This window comes from Erinaceus europaeus, chromosome 17, assembly GCF_950295315.1.
Source record: "Erinaceus europaeus chromosome 17, mEriEur2.1, whole genome shotgun sequence".
NCBI classification, from domain to species: domain Eukaryota; kingdom Metazoa; phylum Chordata; class Mammalia; order Eulipotyphla; family Erinaceidae; genus Erinaceus; species Erinaceus europaeus.
In genome coordinates, this window is record NC_080178.1 from 75,166,522 (window position 1) to 75,181,028 (window position 14,507).

At 38.1% G+C, this 14,507-nt stretch overlaps 1 protein-coding gene across 15 annotated transcripts in view; it reads left to right on the top strand.

Annotated features, from left to right (window-relative positions):
- SOX6 (SRY-box transcription factor 6) overlaps positions 1–14,507 on the top strand; it is a 586,459-nt gene that overhangs the window by 173,505 nt on the left and 398,447 nt on the right. The window contains exon 1 of one of the 15 annotated variants that reach the window (XM_060177104.1): positions 14,333–14,396. The exons of the other annotated variants lie outside the window; for them this stretch is intronic. The gene's annotated coding sequence lies outside the window, so the exon portion shown is untranslated. Of the gene's footprint in view, positions 1–14,332; positions 14,397–14,507 lie in introns of those variants that run through there. 15 annotated transcript variants of the gene reach the window in all.

The window sequence follows — 14,507 nt, forward strand, 5'->3', positions numbered from 1 at the left end:
ATTGTTGAGTGGTGCTATATAGGATAGTATTTCCCTAGCCACAGGGTTTAGGAATTCTGCCCAGTAATCACTCCTACTCTTGGGTGAGTGTATCTGAGTTGAAAGACTGGTGACTGACTCTCACTCACTTTCTTCCTAAAATTGTGCTGGGCCCCTGCCAAAGTGTCTCTGGGAAATTCATGCATTCATCACACTTTCTTCATCTATCTTTTGCTTCATATCATCAGAAACAAAGAATGTGAAGTGTTTGAATTTAGCTTCGTAATCTTAGTTTTCCTAGAGGAAAAATATCTGTATACTAGGACAGTATCTTTCATATCTCCGTGTGAAAGCAAAGACTTTCTTTGCTTTATGGCAGTCAAAGATACTATAGGAACAATAGTTATATTAGTGATAAGGAACAGGGTTTGCTTTATTATTATTATTTTTGCAGCTATTTCTGCTGTGGTAAGGGAACTCTGTAGTACTTTTGACTGGTATGCGGAATGCATTGTTGATATTGTCTGAGCTTTAGTGATGAAGAAAATACTGGACCCATTATCTATTAGATATTTCCTCGAACACAGCTGCTTCTGTAAATGGAAGAGACTCCTGAGATACTGAGGCTTGTAGTTTTGAAACCTTTTTATGAAGGAATAGCTGATACTCAGTAAACAAAAAAATAAATGGTGAATTTGTATAGGTCACATTTGAGAACTGATTTATTGAGGTAGTTTAAAAAATGGAAATCCATGGAGATAAAGTGGAATGTGGTTGTTAAATTATTTTAAAAGAGCTTTTGTCACTTATTAAAGTCCAAATAATATCAGTTTGAGCAGCTATTTAGACTATATTAAAATACAATAAGATAGAATAATTGGGAATCCTCAAAATGACCTTGATCTCTTGGCTGACAGCATTTAAAGTCCCAATTCTTTAGCCATTCAGTGTGTTTCCACCTGGGCATGGTGGTCTGTTTCATCTTTTGATTCTGGGATCCATTTTTTATTTTTTCACATTCCTTTTTCTTTCTTTTTTTTTTTTTTTTTGTAGGTTTTATTTATTTATGATAAAGATAGGAAGAGAGAACCAGGCATCACTCTGGTACATGTGCTGCTGCTGGGAATTGAACTCTAGTCCTCATGCTTGAGAGTTTAGTGCTTTATCCACTGTACCACCTCCTGGACCACTCTTTTCATATTCCTTAGCCACTGAAATGGTAGCAGTATGACACCAATATAGTCCTGTGCTCATTTTTATTCATTTTTATTCATTTTATTCCTTTGTCCATTACCAGGAGAAGAACAAGTCTGGGCAAGTAGTGTATTGGAGGTTAAGACATATGGAACAGAGTTAAATTACTCCAGCTGTTCCACCAGGTCCGTCCTGGACCAGTCACAAGCCAATCTACCACAAGATATGCTAGAGAGGCCAGTTAAAGTCAGAAGAAATGCCCAACTGATTCACAAACACAAGACCTGAATGACTACTTACTGTTTAAAGCACTGCATTTGGAGTGGTCAGACCTGCAGCATTTTTGTAGCCCTAGATTACTGAGCCAGTCTTTTAGATGATCCTTTTTAAAAGACTCAAGTGGATAAATGTCACAAATGATCTTGAGTGATTGTTTGTTGGCCCAGTATCTGTATATATATATCTGTATATATGGAGATATAGCACATGCATTTCAAGAAATGATGAGAGCTCACCCACCAGTCATTGGCACTTGTGTAAGAGCTCAATTAAAGTAGAATGTTTTCTTTATGTGTTGATTTTCGGAACTCCCTACCCACTCTGAATGTCAGCGAATTTCTGTTAGCCTTCCTGGGAACAGTACCACTTAGTCTATAAAGATAGTGCTGAAAATGTGAGTGGTACAGGCAGTTGAGCCCATCATATAGTAAGGAATGTGGGTGCCTGTACATCTTTGTTAAGAGCAATTTTTGTTTAGGGAGAGGTGGTGGAATCAGGAAAACAGAGGTGAAAAAACGAGACTCAGAAAAGGGACACTGGATTTACTTTGGGCCATTTAAAGACAATTTAGTGTTCAAACGAGTGTGGTAAACAAAGGCTGAGCTTTCAAATTGTGAACCACTGACACTCTGCAAGTTCAGTTTATTAAAGGGGGTGAGGGAAAGCTGGATGAAGAGAAGTAGTTTTGTTAGGAACATAGAGCTTTAATTCTTCCTTTGTGCTTTGAAATCAAAAGAGTATTGTCTTTCTACTCTCAGGCTCTCTACATAGTATTACTATTTCATTCACTTTCTTTTGTAGTAGGAAATATGCTTTTTAGATGCCATATAAAAAGTATCAGGCTGAGGTCCTCAGAACAGAGGCATGACCCTTAACAATGTTTTGCTGTGGGGAGTTCACTGCTCTGGGGGAACTTTTCCAGATACAGCAGAGAGAGGGAGGGAGAGAGAGAGAGGGAGAGAGAGAGAGAGAGAGGAAGAAAGAGAGAGGAGATTGAGGTTGAGATTGAGATTGAACCTGAGTCCCCCAAGTGACAAAGCAGGTCTCTCCCAGGTGAGCTGTTTTTTGGCCCTACCACCATATCAAGTATTGCCATGCATATGCACCTAGAACTTGGGGCACCTGGAGAAGGGATGCTGGCGGAGGACTTATACTTGGTTAATTCACTTGCTACTTGCAAATGCCTTTATTATTTTGCACAGTAGTGTGGTCACCTGGTGGTAGGTCATTAACATTTTAGACTTCTTTGCCTAACAACAATGCACAACATGCTAATTCGAGGATTCTGAAAGCTAAGTAACCTGTTTTAAAGTCAGACATTTTAATTTGAGGCCTTAATGGCTGTATTTTTTTATTAGGGGTAAAAGCACTTCTCATGTTCCGCTAGCAAGGCAGAATATAACAGAAGCTGACAAAATTGAAAACCTCATAATGCGACCTTTGCCTGGGATAAAAAGCTGTTTCATAACAATTTCCTTTTGTTCCTTGGTTAAGCCATTACTCTAAAAGGAGCCTCCGATTAATCTAAGTAAATGCATCATTACAGTACTAATCCATGTCCTTCTGTCAGTGTCTGTTTTAATTAAATAAGAAATGCTAGCAGAAAGATATCACGCACAAAGCTGTGATTGGAGAAAGAAGCATTGGTTGATCAGGGAAAGATTAAAAAGGGCTTTACTGTTTTGTCCATTTGCCTAGCTCCAGATGCCACAGTGTTTCAGGTTGAAAGAAAACTTACAAAAGACTTTAACACATTTTACTCTTATAGATTTAAAATAATGGGATTTACCAATGAAATATGAATAATCTAATTTATCACATATTAGACATTCCAAAGCAAGGAGCAGAGCAGATTGGGGTATGTCTTTTGAATCTTTTATACAGTGTTGCATTGTATCTATGAAAGCATACCTGTCTAATTTGCTTGTGCTACTTATTTTAGGTGATACTGATGATGAAACCCAGGAGTAGACATATAATGTGATTATTTAATTTTTAGAGGATCTTAGACTTTGTTTAGTCTTTGTGTATGCTGTGGTCTATTGATGGCATGGTAAAGTAATTATCCCTTAACAGGGAGAGATAGGTGTTATAAATACCTGAAAAGTGAATGTATCTAGTTAATATTGATACATTGATACACAGAAACCCTTTTTAGCAGAGTTGCAAAATTCCCCTGGTGAGAGCTTTCTCCATATAGGAGCCATTATTTGATGTAATGAAAAGAGAAAGGGTGCAACAGTGAGATTGTTAATTAATTTAGCCTAACAAGATGAAGATAAATGAAGCAAAGCACAGATTGAATGAAGCAAGAGAACTTATTTACAATTTAATCCATTTTTACATAATGTAGACTCATTTGATAAAAAACAAACAGCCTTCTACCCTAAAGCCCTGCAAACAAAAATAGCCATGCCTCTGACCACAAATCAACAGTACGTTTCTGACCTAACTTTATGGAAAACCTACTGGGACTCCATATAGAAGACAGCTTTACAGTGTGTAAACAGTACTTTTCTGTTGCTGAGAATCCTACACTAGTTAACGTTTAACTCCAGTCTTTTATTGTTCTTGGTAGAGAGTGGGGATAACTATAAGAATAATTATCTGCAAACCTTTGGGTTTCTTTTTCTCCAGGTTGTTCTGAGACATCCTGCTGTGGTTATTTAATCATCGTTTTATTTTAATCTGTTCTTTTTAATCAAAGAAACTCCAAAAGTAAGGAAGAAAAAAATATAAAACACCCTTCAATCTTTTTGCATGTGCTTGAATCTGCAGCAATTGTTCAGAATTCTTAAATTAGCATTATTTTTAAAAGTCTTCTTTTCAGAGATTAATGAGCTTTATCCAGTATTTGACCTTTTATCAATTCTTGCTTTCTGCTCAGAAGTACTTCCTTCCTTCCTCCAGTAGCTAGAAAAGACTGTCTCTTATCTTATGCTACTGTAGGCAGTGGTAACAGGGCTTTCTACAAATGGTGTTATTATGGTCACTGTGTTTTTATCTTAGGGGTCACGAACAAATCCATGCAACTGCTTTTAAGGATTTCAATAAAAAGGACTTTTTATCCAGACAATCGCCTTTTATGTTACTTTTAAACAAAACTGCTAGTCCATCAAGAGTTTCAAAAGAAAACAATTCTCCAGAGTGCGGGTATGGCCGCATAGACCAATCATCATGGCACCCATTCTCTAGCCCTTTATTTTTCAAGTCCGCAACAATAGGTTGTTGATTCAATGGACAAGACCAGAACAATTAAGTTCTCTGTTTAGCAGCAGTGCAGCATTTTAATGCCCTTCTCTAATAATGGTCTCATTATTGTTATTCTAAGACTGGGCCTCAGGAGGAGGAATATTTGCTGGAGGTACGTCATTATTTTGCAAATTTCGATTAGCTCATCTTGTTGTCTGTAGTGTGAAAATCGTAGCTAATTAGGGCAGCCAGTTAGACTACCAGCTTTTGAGAGTATGAGTTAAAAGGTAGCATACTTGATAGGCCAGTGATGTGAAAAAGGTGGTAAAAAGGGGGATTAGAGCAGTTGCCTTAGTAACTCCAACTTCCATCTGTGAGGGAACAATGGACTTGTGTTTTCCCCCCACCTTGGTGTAAAAACTTGGTTTTGTTTTCAAAGGACAGGGTTCTTTTTATGACAGTCTGGACTTAGCCCAACTGAGTGTAGTTTTCGTTGTTAAGAGAAGCCATTGGGGATAGGGACGATGAAAGGTCATGGCGAGCTTCAAGGACATGAAAGGTTGTTGTCCCTGTAACAATGGCAGATTGTTTTTTGCTAATATTTCTAGCCAGTCAGGTGATGGAACAAATGCCTACAGTTTAGTCAGGTGAAACAGGAGGGGGCAGGGGAACGATAGGAGCAAAGTGGAGTAAGAGAATGTCTGTAATTTGTTTTGAAAACATTAAAAGGGCCACTTCAATTTGCTTTTATTAAGCAAAATGATATTTCTTTGTCACCATCTCTGAGGTTCCACTGTGCTCTGGATGGTTTGCTGCTGCGGGCCATCATGTCTCTGGGAAGATCTCCAATGGGTTAGGAAATGTGATTCAAGCTTTTCTTCCTGAACTCCCAGAAGGGCCAGCGATGTGATGGTTAACAATAAATTCAGTTGTTGTAGCTTTCTCACATTATTGGTGATCTTAAAAGGTTTTCCTTCAAATGCACACTGAATAAAATGAATGATAAATATGAACAAAATTTGTTTTACCACTCTACAGGGTTTTATCATAAATTCTACAGCTGCCATCACTGAAAGTTTACAGGAAACTGGTTGTTGCTACAGTAGCAATACAATTTTTCCTCTCTGTTCACAAGAAAATGCCATCTTTTTAAGAGCTATTGGAGGTTTTGTGTTACAGAGAAAGTGATAGAAAAGGATTGAGTACAGTGTTATTTCTTAAAAAAAAACAAACAAAAAAAACCCCTTCACAATAAAATCACTGTTTCTGGGTTTGAAATGTTTTTATTTCAGAAAAATAGATAACTTCATTGTCCTGCATATCAATTTAAAACACTTGGTTGTTGTAGCAGTTGTTACTGGTGTGTGTGTGTGTGTGTGTGTGTGTGTGTGTTGTGAGACAGAGAGAGAGAAAGAGATTTTTAGAACTAAAGAGTATAGGAACACTACCTTTTTAAGGAAAAAAAAAACTTTTGATAAATTCGGCAACGTTCTTTCATATCTTTTCTTTAGCTCCAAACAACCCTTGTATAGTTGAAGCTGAGCTTGGTCCAGGAGGTTGGGGAGATTTTAATTCTCTTTCTGTTCCTTGTTTTTGTTTTCTTTCTTCCTTCCTTCCCTTCCCTTTCTCCCTCTCTCCTCTTCTTTCTTTCTTTCTTTCTTTCTTTCTTTCTTTCTTTCTTTCTTTCTTTCTTAACTGTCCTATTGCTATAGTCTTTCTTTTTTGAGAAGTTTTGTTTGGCTACCTTATATGCTAGAAATAATACCATGAGACACTACATCTTGAAGACTCGAGGTCATCATCCAACTTTTAAAAATATTATTTATTATCTTAATGAGAGAGAGAGGAAGAGAGAGACAGAGAGACAGAGACACCAGAGCACTGCTCAGCTCTGGCTTCTGGTGGTGTCGGGGCTTGAACATTGAACCGCAGGGCCTCAAGCATGAAAGTCTTTTTGCAAAACCATTGTTCTGTCTTCCCAGCCCCATCACCCAATTCTTCTTTTTAAAATTATATTCATTTATTTATTGGAAAGAGACAGCCAGAAACTAAGAGAGAAGTGGGAGATAGAGAGGGAGAGAGATAGATACCTGTAGGCCTGCTTCACCACTCACAAAGCTTTCCCCCTGCAGGTGGGAACTGAACCTGGGGACTTGAACCCAGGTCCTTGTACACTGTAATGTGTGTTCAGCCAGTTGTGCCACCATACAGCCCCCATCACCCAATTCTCAGAATTGAAAAATAAGAAAAGTGAAGTAGAAAGAAATTGAAATGACTTTTTCAAGGTAACTCAACTAGTTAGAAGTAGACAAATGCGGTCTGGCGGTGGTGCAGCGGGTTAAGTGCGTTTGGCGCAAAGCTAAGGGACTGGTGTAAGGATCCCGGTTTGAGCCCCTGGCACCCCACCTGCAGGGGAGTCGCTTCACAGGCAGTGAAGCAGGTCTGCAGGTGTCTGTCTTTCTCTCCCCCTCTCTGACCTCCCCTCCTCTCTCCATTTCTCTCTGTCCTATCCAACAACGAACAACATCAACAATGGCAATAATAATAACCACAACGAGGCTACAACAACAAGGGCAACAAAAAGGGGGAAAAATGGCCTCCAGGAGCGGTGGATTCATGGTGCAGGCACGGAGCCCAGCAATAACCCTGGAGGGAAAAAAAAAAAAAGTACACAAATGGATTACACTTGCTGCCCTGCTTCAATATAAAAGCTTAACATATAAAAGCAAAGCATTATAAAAATATATCTAACTTGTTTACTAGCTGTTTTAGTAGACAAGGAGATGGAATAAAGAACATATGGTGGTGATGGGTTTGGGATGCTGATTTTTTAAGTAATAAAACTCCATTTAAAATAAATTAACTTTTCACCCTTCAAATCTTTCCCCATGAAGCCAGCAGGGCAGAGGTGCATCATGCACCAAGTGTATAGCATTCAGCAGGTTCTTGCAGATTCTCTTGGACTAGAGACTATTTGAGATTTGCTATTATACTTTAGCATTTTAGTGCTTTTCCTTCTAGTACAGCAAATTTTGTTAACTGTTCTGGTTTTATAATTTTTGTATCTGTAGGAAGGGACTGGTTTTATTTAATTTTATTAGATGTTGTAAGATGAGTCAATATGTACCTGTATCTACTCTATTATTATTATAAAATTGTTCTTTACTCAAACTCATATTCCAAGACAAATAAGAATCCTCATATTTATGTCAATGTAAATGCCATATTTACTTTTATAATTATTCATAACATTTAATGTTTGATTAGAAATATAAAGGAGAAAATATGATACTCTACAATATTACTTTATTACATGATAAAAAAAATCTCCCTAGTAACATTTTGACATATATTATTTTTATCTTTTCAGCATATGTGTTTGAGGAGTAAGATGTCCAGCTTGTTTACTGCCCTCTCTCCAGTGACTTAGAGTAGCTACTCAAAGTTAATTATTTAGTAAAATCCAGAATCATTGTTGCGGTGCACGATAAATACATTTAAAAATTTTATTTATTATTGGATACAGACAAATTAAGAGGGAAGGGGAAGAGAGAGAGGGAGAGAGACAGAGAGATACCTGCAGCCCTGCTTCACCACTCATGAAGCTTTCCCCCTGCAGGTGGGGACTAGGGGCTTGAACCTGGGTCCTTGAGCACTGTAATGTGTGCGCTTAATAGGTGCACTGCCAACCGGCCCTGACAAGTACATCTTTGTTTTTAAAAATCATTTAATTGGGTTTTCCCATCTCAGTGGTCTTTGAGAAAATGATTTCTCATGATTACATCCTATGGATTGTCTCAAATCATTTACCATTAAATTATTGATTTCTAATGTGCCATTTTAAGTAGAAAGTAAATTTATTAGGATACCTTCTAATTATCATGTAAATGGTAAAATTGTGAAATTGATGAAAAAGTCGTTATGATCACAGAACTCCATCACCTCCTTCAAGTCTTTGATTGCATGCTATCTTCTCAATAAGATCTACCTTGATCACCTATTCTAAGATTGCAAATGTCTAAATATTCCTAATTTCCCCGAAACTGTTATACTTTTCCATTGTCTTTTAAAAAAATACATAAGTTGTATGTACATTACATTTATTTTTCATCTCTCTTTTGCTGCATCTTGGATTGAGCTTGGAGCAATAAAATGAGATCGGACAGAAGGTGATGGATGCCTACTGGGTAGCTTCACTTAGAGATGAAGGAAAGGGCTTCACTGCTTTGAGATACCTTTCCTTCCCTCAGATATCAGTGGAGACAAGACAGGACAAAGAGGCAGAGAAAAGGAAAAAGAACAAGAGTGTAACTTTCAACAGTGCAGTGGGGGCCGGGACTGAACAAGGGTCTCAGACATGGCAAAGTAGTGCACTATCCACAGGAGTTAAGTTGGCCCTCATGTAGGTGAAACTTAAGAAGTGATGGAAAGGGAAATGCAGGGTGAACCTTAGAATGTAGCAGCAGAGCAGACGACTCTTAAAGGGTCCTTTTAAAAATCATTTTTATTGGGTGGGTAGGTGGGGCTAATAGTTTGCAGTGCAGTCATTGACACATGGGTTCAATTTTTTATCACCCTAGGAAGGTTCTCTGTAGTCTCCACTGATATAAAAATTCCTTTTATATCATTATGTTCCTAGATCCCAAGGTTCTGGTCAACTTTTCCCTCTCCTTTCTTCCCCAGTCATGTTTTGTTTTGTTTTTTAGTAATACACTAGGCGTTGTGGAAGTTTCACTTCCTGTTCTCCTTCCCTGTTCCTATTAGGTCCTGCCTATAAGTTAAATCATTCAGTATTTGTTCTTTTTTTTTTTTTTTTTTGGCTTATCTCACTTAACACAATGTTGTCAAGTTCCATCCAAGATGACTTCATCATTTTTAACAGCAGAGTAATATTCCTCCCTCTCTCCCTCTGTCTCTGGCTCATTCTTGCTCTCTCTCTTTCTCTCTGGCAATATTTATAGCCATTCACTTATCCTTGGTCATCTGGGTTGCATCAAAGTTTTGACCATTACAAAGGTATAATAGATCTCTTCTGAGAGGTGTTTTTGTTTCCTTTTGGTAAATACCTAAGAGAGAAATTTCCATTTCATAGGGTAGGTCTATCTCTAGTGTTCTGAAAAATCTCTGGACTGTTTTCCACAAGGGTTGAACTAATTTACATTCCCACCAACAGTAAAGAGGTGGCCCTTTTCCCCAACACCCTCTCCAACATTTGTTGTTACTGTCTAAAGGGTCCTTTGAAATAAGAGGAGGTTGAGAGAGCCTTCAGGAACTCCCTGCACAATGGTGCCCGAAGGCCTCATTGGGTGATAAGAAACTGTACTAACGTGACAACTGTCTTATGAATTATTATTCCTCCCATATACTGATATTATTAAAAGTTAGCTTTGCATCACGTTCAGTTTGATAATATAAAATGGTATAATATTATTTATCCTGAGATAAATTGTTTTACTTCCCAAATGGACCATTTACTTTATTTGAAAACAATACAGCAAGCTTATACTTAAAAAAATAACAGGAATATCACTAATGACAATATAAATTACCCTTTTCCCTCATCTAGCAGTCCTTATTCTAAGACTCTTTTTTTAAAAAAAAATTTTTATTTATAAAAAGGAAACACTGACAAAAACCATAGGATAAGAGGGGTACAACTCTGCAGAATTCTTACCACCAGAACTCCGTATCCCATCCCCAACCCTGATAGCTTTCCTATTCTTTAACCCTATGGGAGTATGGACCCAAGGTCATTGTGGGATGCAGAAGGTGGAAGGTCTGGCTTCTGTAATTCCTTCCCTGCTGAATGTGGGCATTGGCAGGTGGATCCATACTCCCAGCCTGTCTGTCTCTTTCCCTAATGAGGCGGGGCTCTGGGGAAGTGGGGCTCCAGGACACATTGGTGGGGTTGTCTGCCCAGGGAAGTCAGGTTGGCATCATGTTAGCATCTGGAACCTGGTGGCTGAAAAGAGAGTTAACATATAAAGCCAAACAAATTGTTGACTAATCATGAACCTAAAGGCTGGAATGGTGCAGATGAAGATTTGGGGTCTTCATTTTGTACATAGTTAGTAGTTCTATTTTAGTTGTATTCCAAAGAGCCCATGACTATACTAGTTTTTATTTATTTATTTTCTGAGCCTGACATCTGATATGCAGGTAGATCCAAGTTATTGTCTGGGGGGATGATGTAATGGCTGGAAAAAGGACCAGAAAGCTGGATCAGGGAAGAGAGTAGCTCCCTAATATGGTAAAAGGATATAAATATTGTTGACTGTAAACTCCATTGATTTGATATGATCTGGGGCCCAAATTCAGCTTAGGAGCCTGTGTGACCTCTGCATCCCTATAGATCTGAGCTCACATTCTGTGGTCATGAGTAGGAACGTTCCAAGCTGCCCCAATTTCAGGACCCATCTTCCTCAGGTGGAACATTGAGTATGTTGTCCAGCCTACCTTTGGAGGATGGAACATTCTCTGTTGTTGTTGATCCACATTGAGGGCAAGGTCCTTAAAGGGGTCAATTGTGTTATTCCAGATAGAGATGACCGGTAACAATGGAGAGAGGGATTTATTCGAGGTCTAGGCCTATCATGTCTGTTTGGGAATCTCAGGACTCCCCTACTAGGCCCCCCAGCTGATGGGGTGGCCTGATAGTGACTAAAGAGTCATCGTTAAAGTATGCCAGTCTCTTGCCTTTATTCAGCTTTTGCAGTCCTTACTTTGATAAGGTTAGCTTTGGAGTGAGTGAGGGAAGTATAATAGGAAGTAGGTGAGGATAATATCTAAGTCTAAGTAGACCCTATTTCATTAGGAACTTTATGGTGTCTTTTTAGGTCTTTCTACTTGCTTGCTGCATATACTGACTCACTGCAGAGTATTGTGCACTTTTGCTGTCAGGTATATATTTTTCCCTAATTTTTGGGTACATGCGAACCTATGCCCTATGTCATGGGACCTGGTCTATATCTAGGTTTTGGGACTTTGTTAGGAAGTGAACCTCCTGGAATGGAATTAGAGAATCCTATGAAAGGAAAGGTCTCACGCGAGTAATGAGGCTGAAGGGTTGATATTCCACGCCTGACGTCTCTGAACACAGTCTGAAGTGAAGCATGCTGAGGTGGTACTCATTGCGTTGATTAGGTTGGGGTTGTGGATACAGTGTCTGTTGGTATGAATTGAGAGAGGTATTCAGGAAAGTGAGCTCCACCCTAGAGGTTCCAGGACTGGGGAAATATAGGCTCGATAGAGGAAGTAGGAGTTTCCTATTGTCTTAGGGTTTAAGAAGACAATAGATAGTTACTGCTATAATCAAATTATTTGGCATTTGGGTTAACTTTGAAAATCCCTTTGTTAGAATTTGCTGTATCATACACAACATCACCATAATTTATGCCATTTGACATTATTTGTATATAGCTGTCTTATAGAGTAAGCCCACTGGTTGCTTCTATTCTCCCTGGTCTAAGCATTTAAGAGAGTCAACATTTCAAATTCTCAGCCTATGGTCTGTGCATTAAAAAGTTTGAGACATGCAATCAATTTTTCCTCTCTCATATTAGTTAAATAGTGATTAATATGTGTACAAGTTAATAGGAGTGTACAAAAACACCATTCCTACCACCGAAAGTCTGTATCCCCCTCCTCTCCCCCCCCCAGTGAAGCTGAACATCCATCCTCACCCTCAGCCCAGAGATTTTTACTTTGGTGCCCTACTCCAAACTCAGTCAGATCCTGCTTTGAGTTTCCCTTTCTGTTCTTCTTTCTCAACTTCTGTTTATGAGTGGGATCATCCCATACTCATCTTTGTCTTTCTGACTTAGCTCACTTAACATAATTCCTTCTAGCTCCATCCAAGATGGGTCAGAGAAGGTGGGTTCATTGTTCTTAATAGCCGCTATTATAAGACTCTTACAGTGTGTGTCTGGTCTGTGCAAATTCAAGTTAACTTATTTGCTTTTGCATTTGTGATGATTATACATTACCATATCTCTAATTGAAGATGGTCCTGTTTTTGAGATTTCATGAACTCCTGTTTACCTCTTAAGCTGTATGTGATTTACCCTTTAACTAAAAATTTTGAAGTAATATGATTTTACATTACTTTAGATTATAAACATAATATTAGCAATATATGTCCTTTGTGGGTATTGATTCTAATCTTTCTGCAATAGCAGCTTATATGACCATAGGAATTCCTCATATGGTACAGTTTAAAAATCATTTAATATGCACTGTCCTGTTTATCACAATAATTCTAGGCCTGTAAGGCATAGGTTATTATCCCTATCTGGGGACTGAGGCATAGGGAAGTTATGAGCTGACATCTACAAAATGCATTATCTACTGCACAGTTAATATCATTAAATGTGGTATATGTCTGAAGAATGAGGAATTAGAGAGAATATTAAATGTTTCATAAAGTAGACAGAATAAGAAAATTCTGAGAGGGGCCAGGTGGTGGCTCACCTGGTTAAGTGCACACATCACAGTGCACTGAGACTCAAGTTCAAGCCCCTGGTCTCCACCTGCAGGGGGAAAGCTTCTCAAATGGTGAAGCAGGGCTGCAGGTGTCTCTCTGTTTCTTTCCCTCTCTACTCCCCCTCTCTCAATTTCTCTCTGTCTCTATCCAATAGTAAATTAATAAATATATTTTTAAAAAGAAAAGAAAATTCTGAGACAGTGATGGTTAGAATTTTAGGTAGGTAGTCAACAATAAGACTGCAAATGCCCAGTGGAGTTCAAAGGCTAGATTTATACTTGGGAGTAGTCTGCAAGTAATAGCAGGTGACCAAACCCACAGAAAGGTAATGGTGTGGTGTAACTCACTATTCTGTCTACTTTATTCTGAAAGAATAGTGTACTACAGCACAGGAAAGTGAGGTAGAATACTAAGTATTTGAATCAAAAAAAAAGTTAAGGTCAAACTAGTCACAAGAATAACTGATTTTAAGTCTCAAGGAAATGAGTAGGGATTTCTTTTACAAAAGGTCATTTATTATCTTACAGCAGTGATTCTCAGACTTTTAATGTACATAAGAATGACTGAAGTCCTTTATATTTCTTAAGACTCACTGACTATATATTTTTAAGAGGTGCCCAGATTATTCTGATGCAAATGTTTACAGATCACATTTGAAGGAAATTGCCATAAAGCCTGAAATGGCACTTACTGTAGGATAAAGGAACATATGATTAGAGCTGTTGGGAGAGGAGGCATTTAGAGGTAGAAAATCAAACTTTTCTACCAAGAGAAAAATATATCGTTATGCCCAGAACTGAGTGGTATTTATCTTCATATAAGAAAGCAGAAAACATGAGCTGCTGTGCACTGGACTGGTGTGTTGTAAGTCTGATGCGCTTTTCTCTTCATGTATTATGGTTTTTATATCATGTATTATATGACCTAAGTGCTTTTGTAATGCCTAGTACACCGTTCTATATTGTTTAGTGTAAAAAGGTCAGACAGATCGTTCTTTTAGGCCTAATCTAAACTGTCCCTCCTTTTTTACTTTCCATTTGTTATCTATATAAGTGAATTTCCCCTTTACTTCCAACTTCATAAATTGACTGGGGTGAGTTGGGCAGACTGCTGTCATGCTAAGGGTTAACCAGAAGAGAATTACAAATGAACTATCTGGAAAGTTGATTATTAATCCAGCTAGAGAAGAAATATCCTTTTAGTTAACAAGAATGAGTATCTGAAGCGCTGATAATATTGTTCAGGCAGTGAGGTGGAATGGCCGAGCTTGGTAAGTAAAACAAAACTTACAATTAATCATTTGTATCTTTTAAAAAAAATTCATAGGATATTGGTATATTTAAATCTTTTAAAAATGATGTTAGACGAAGTACAAATTTAC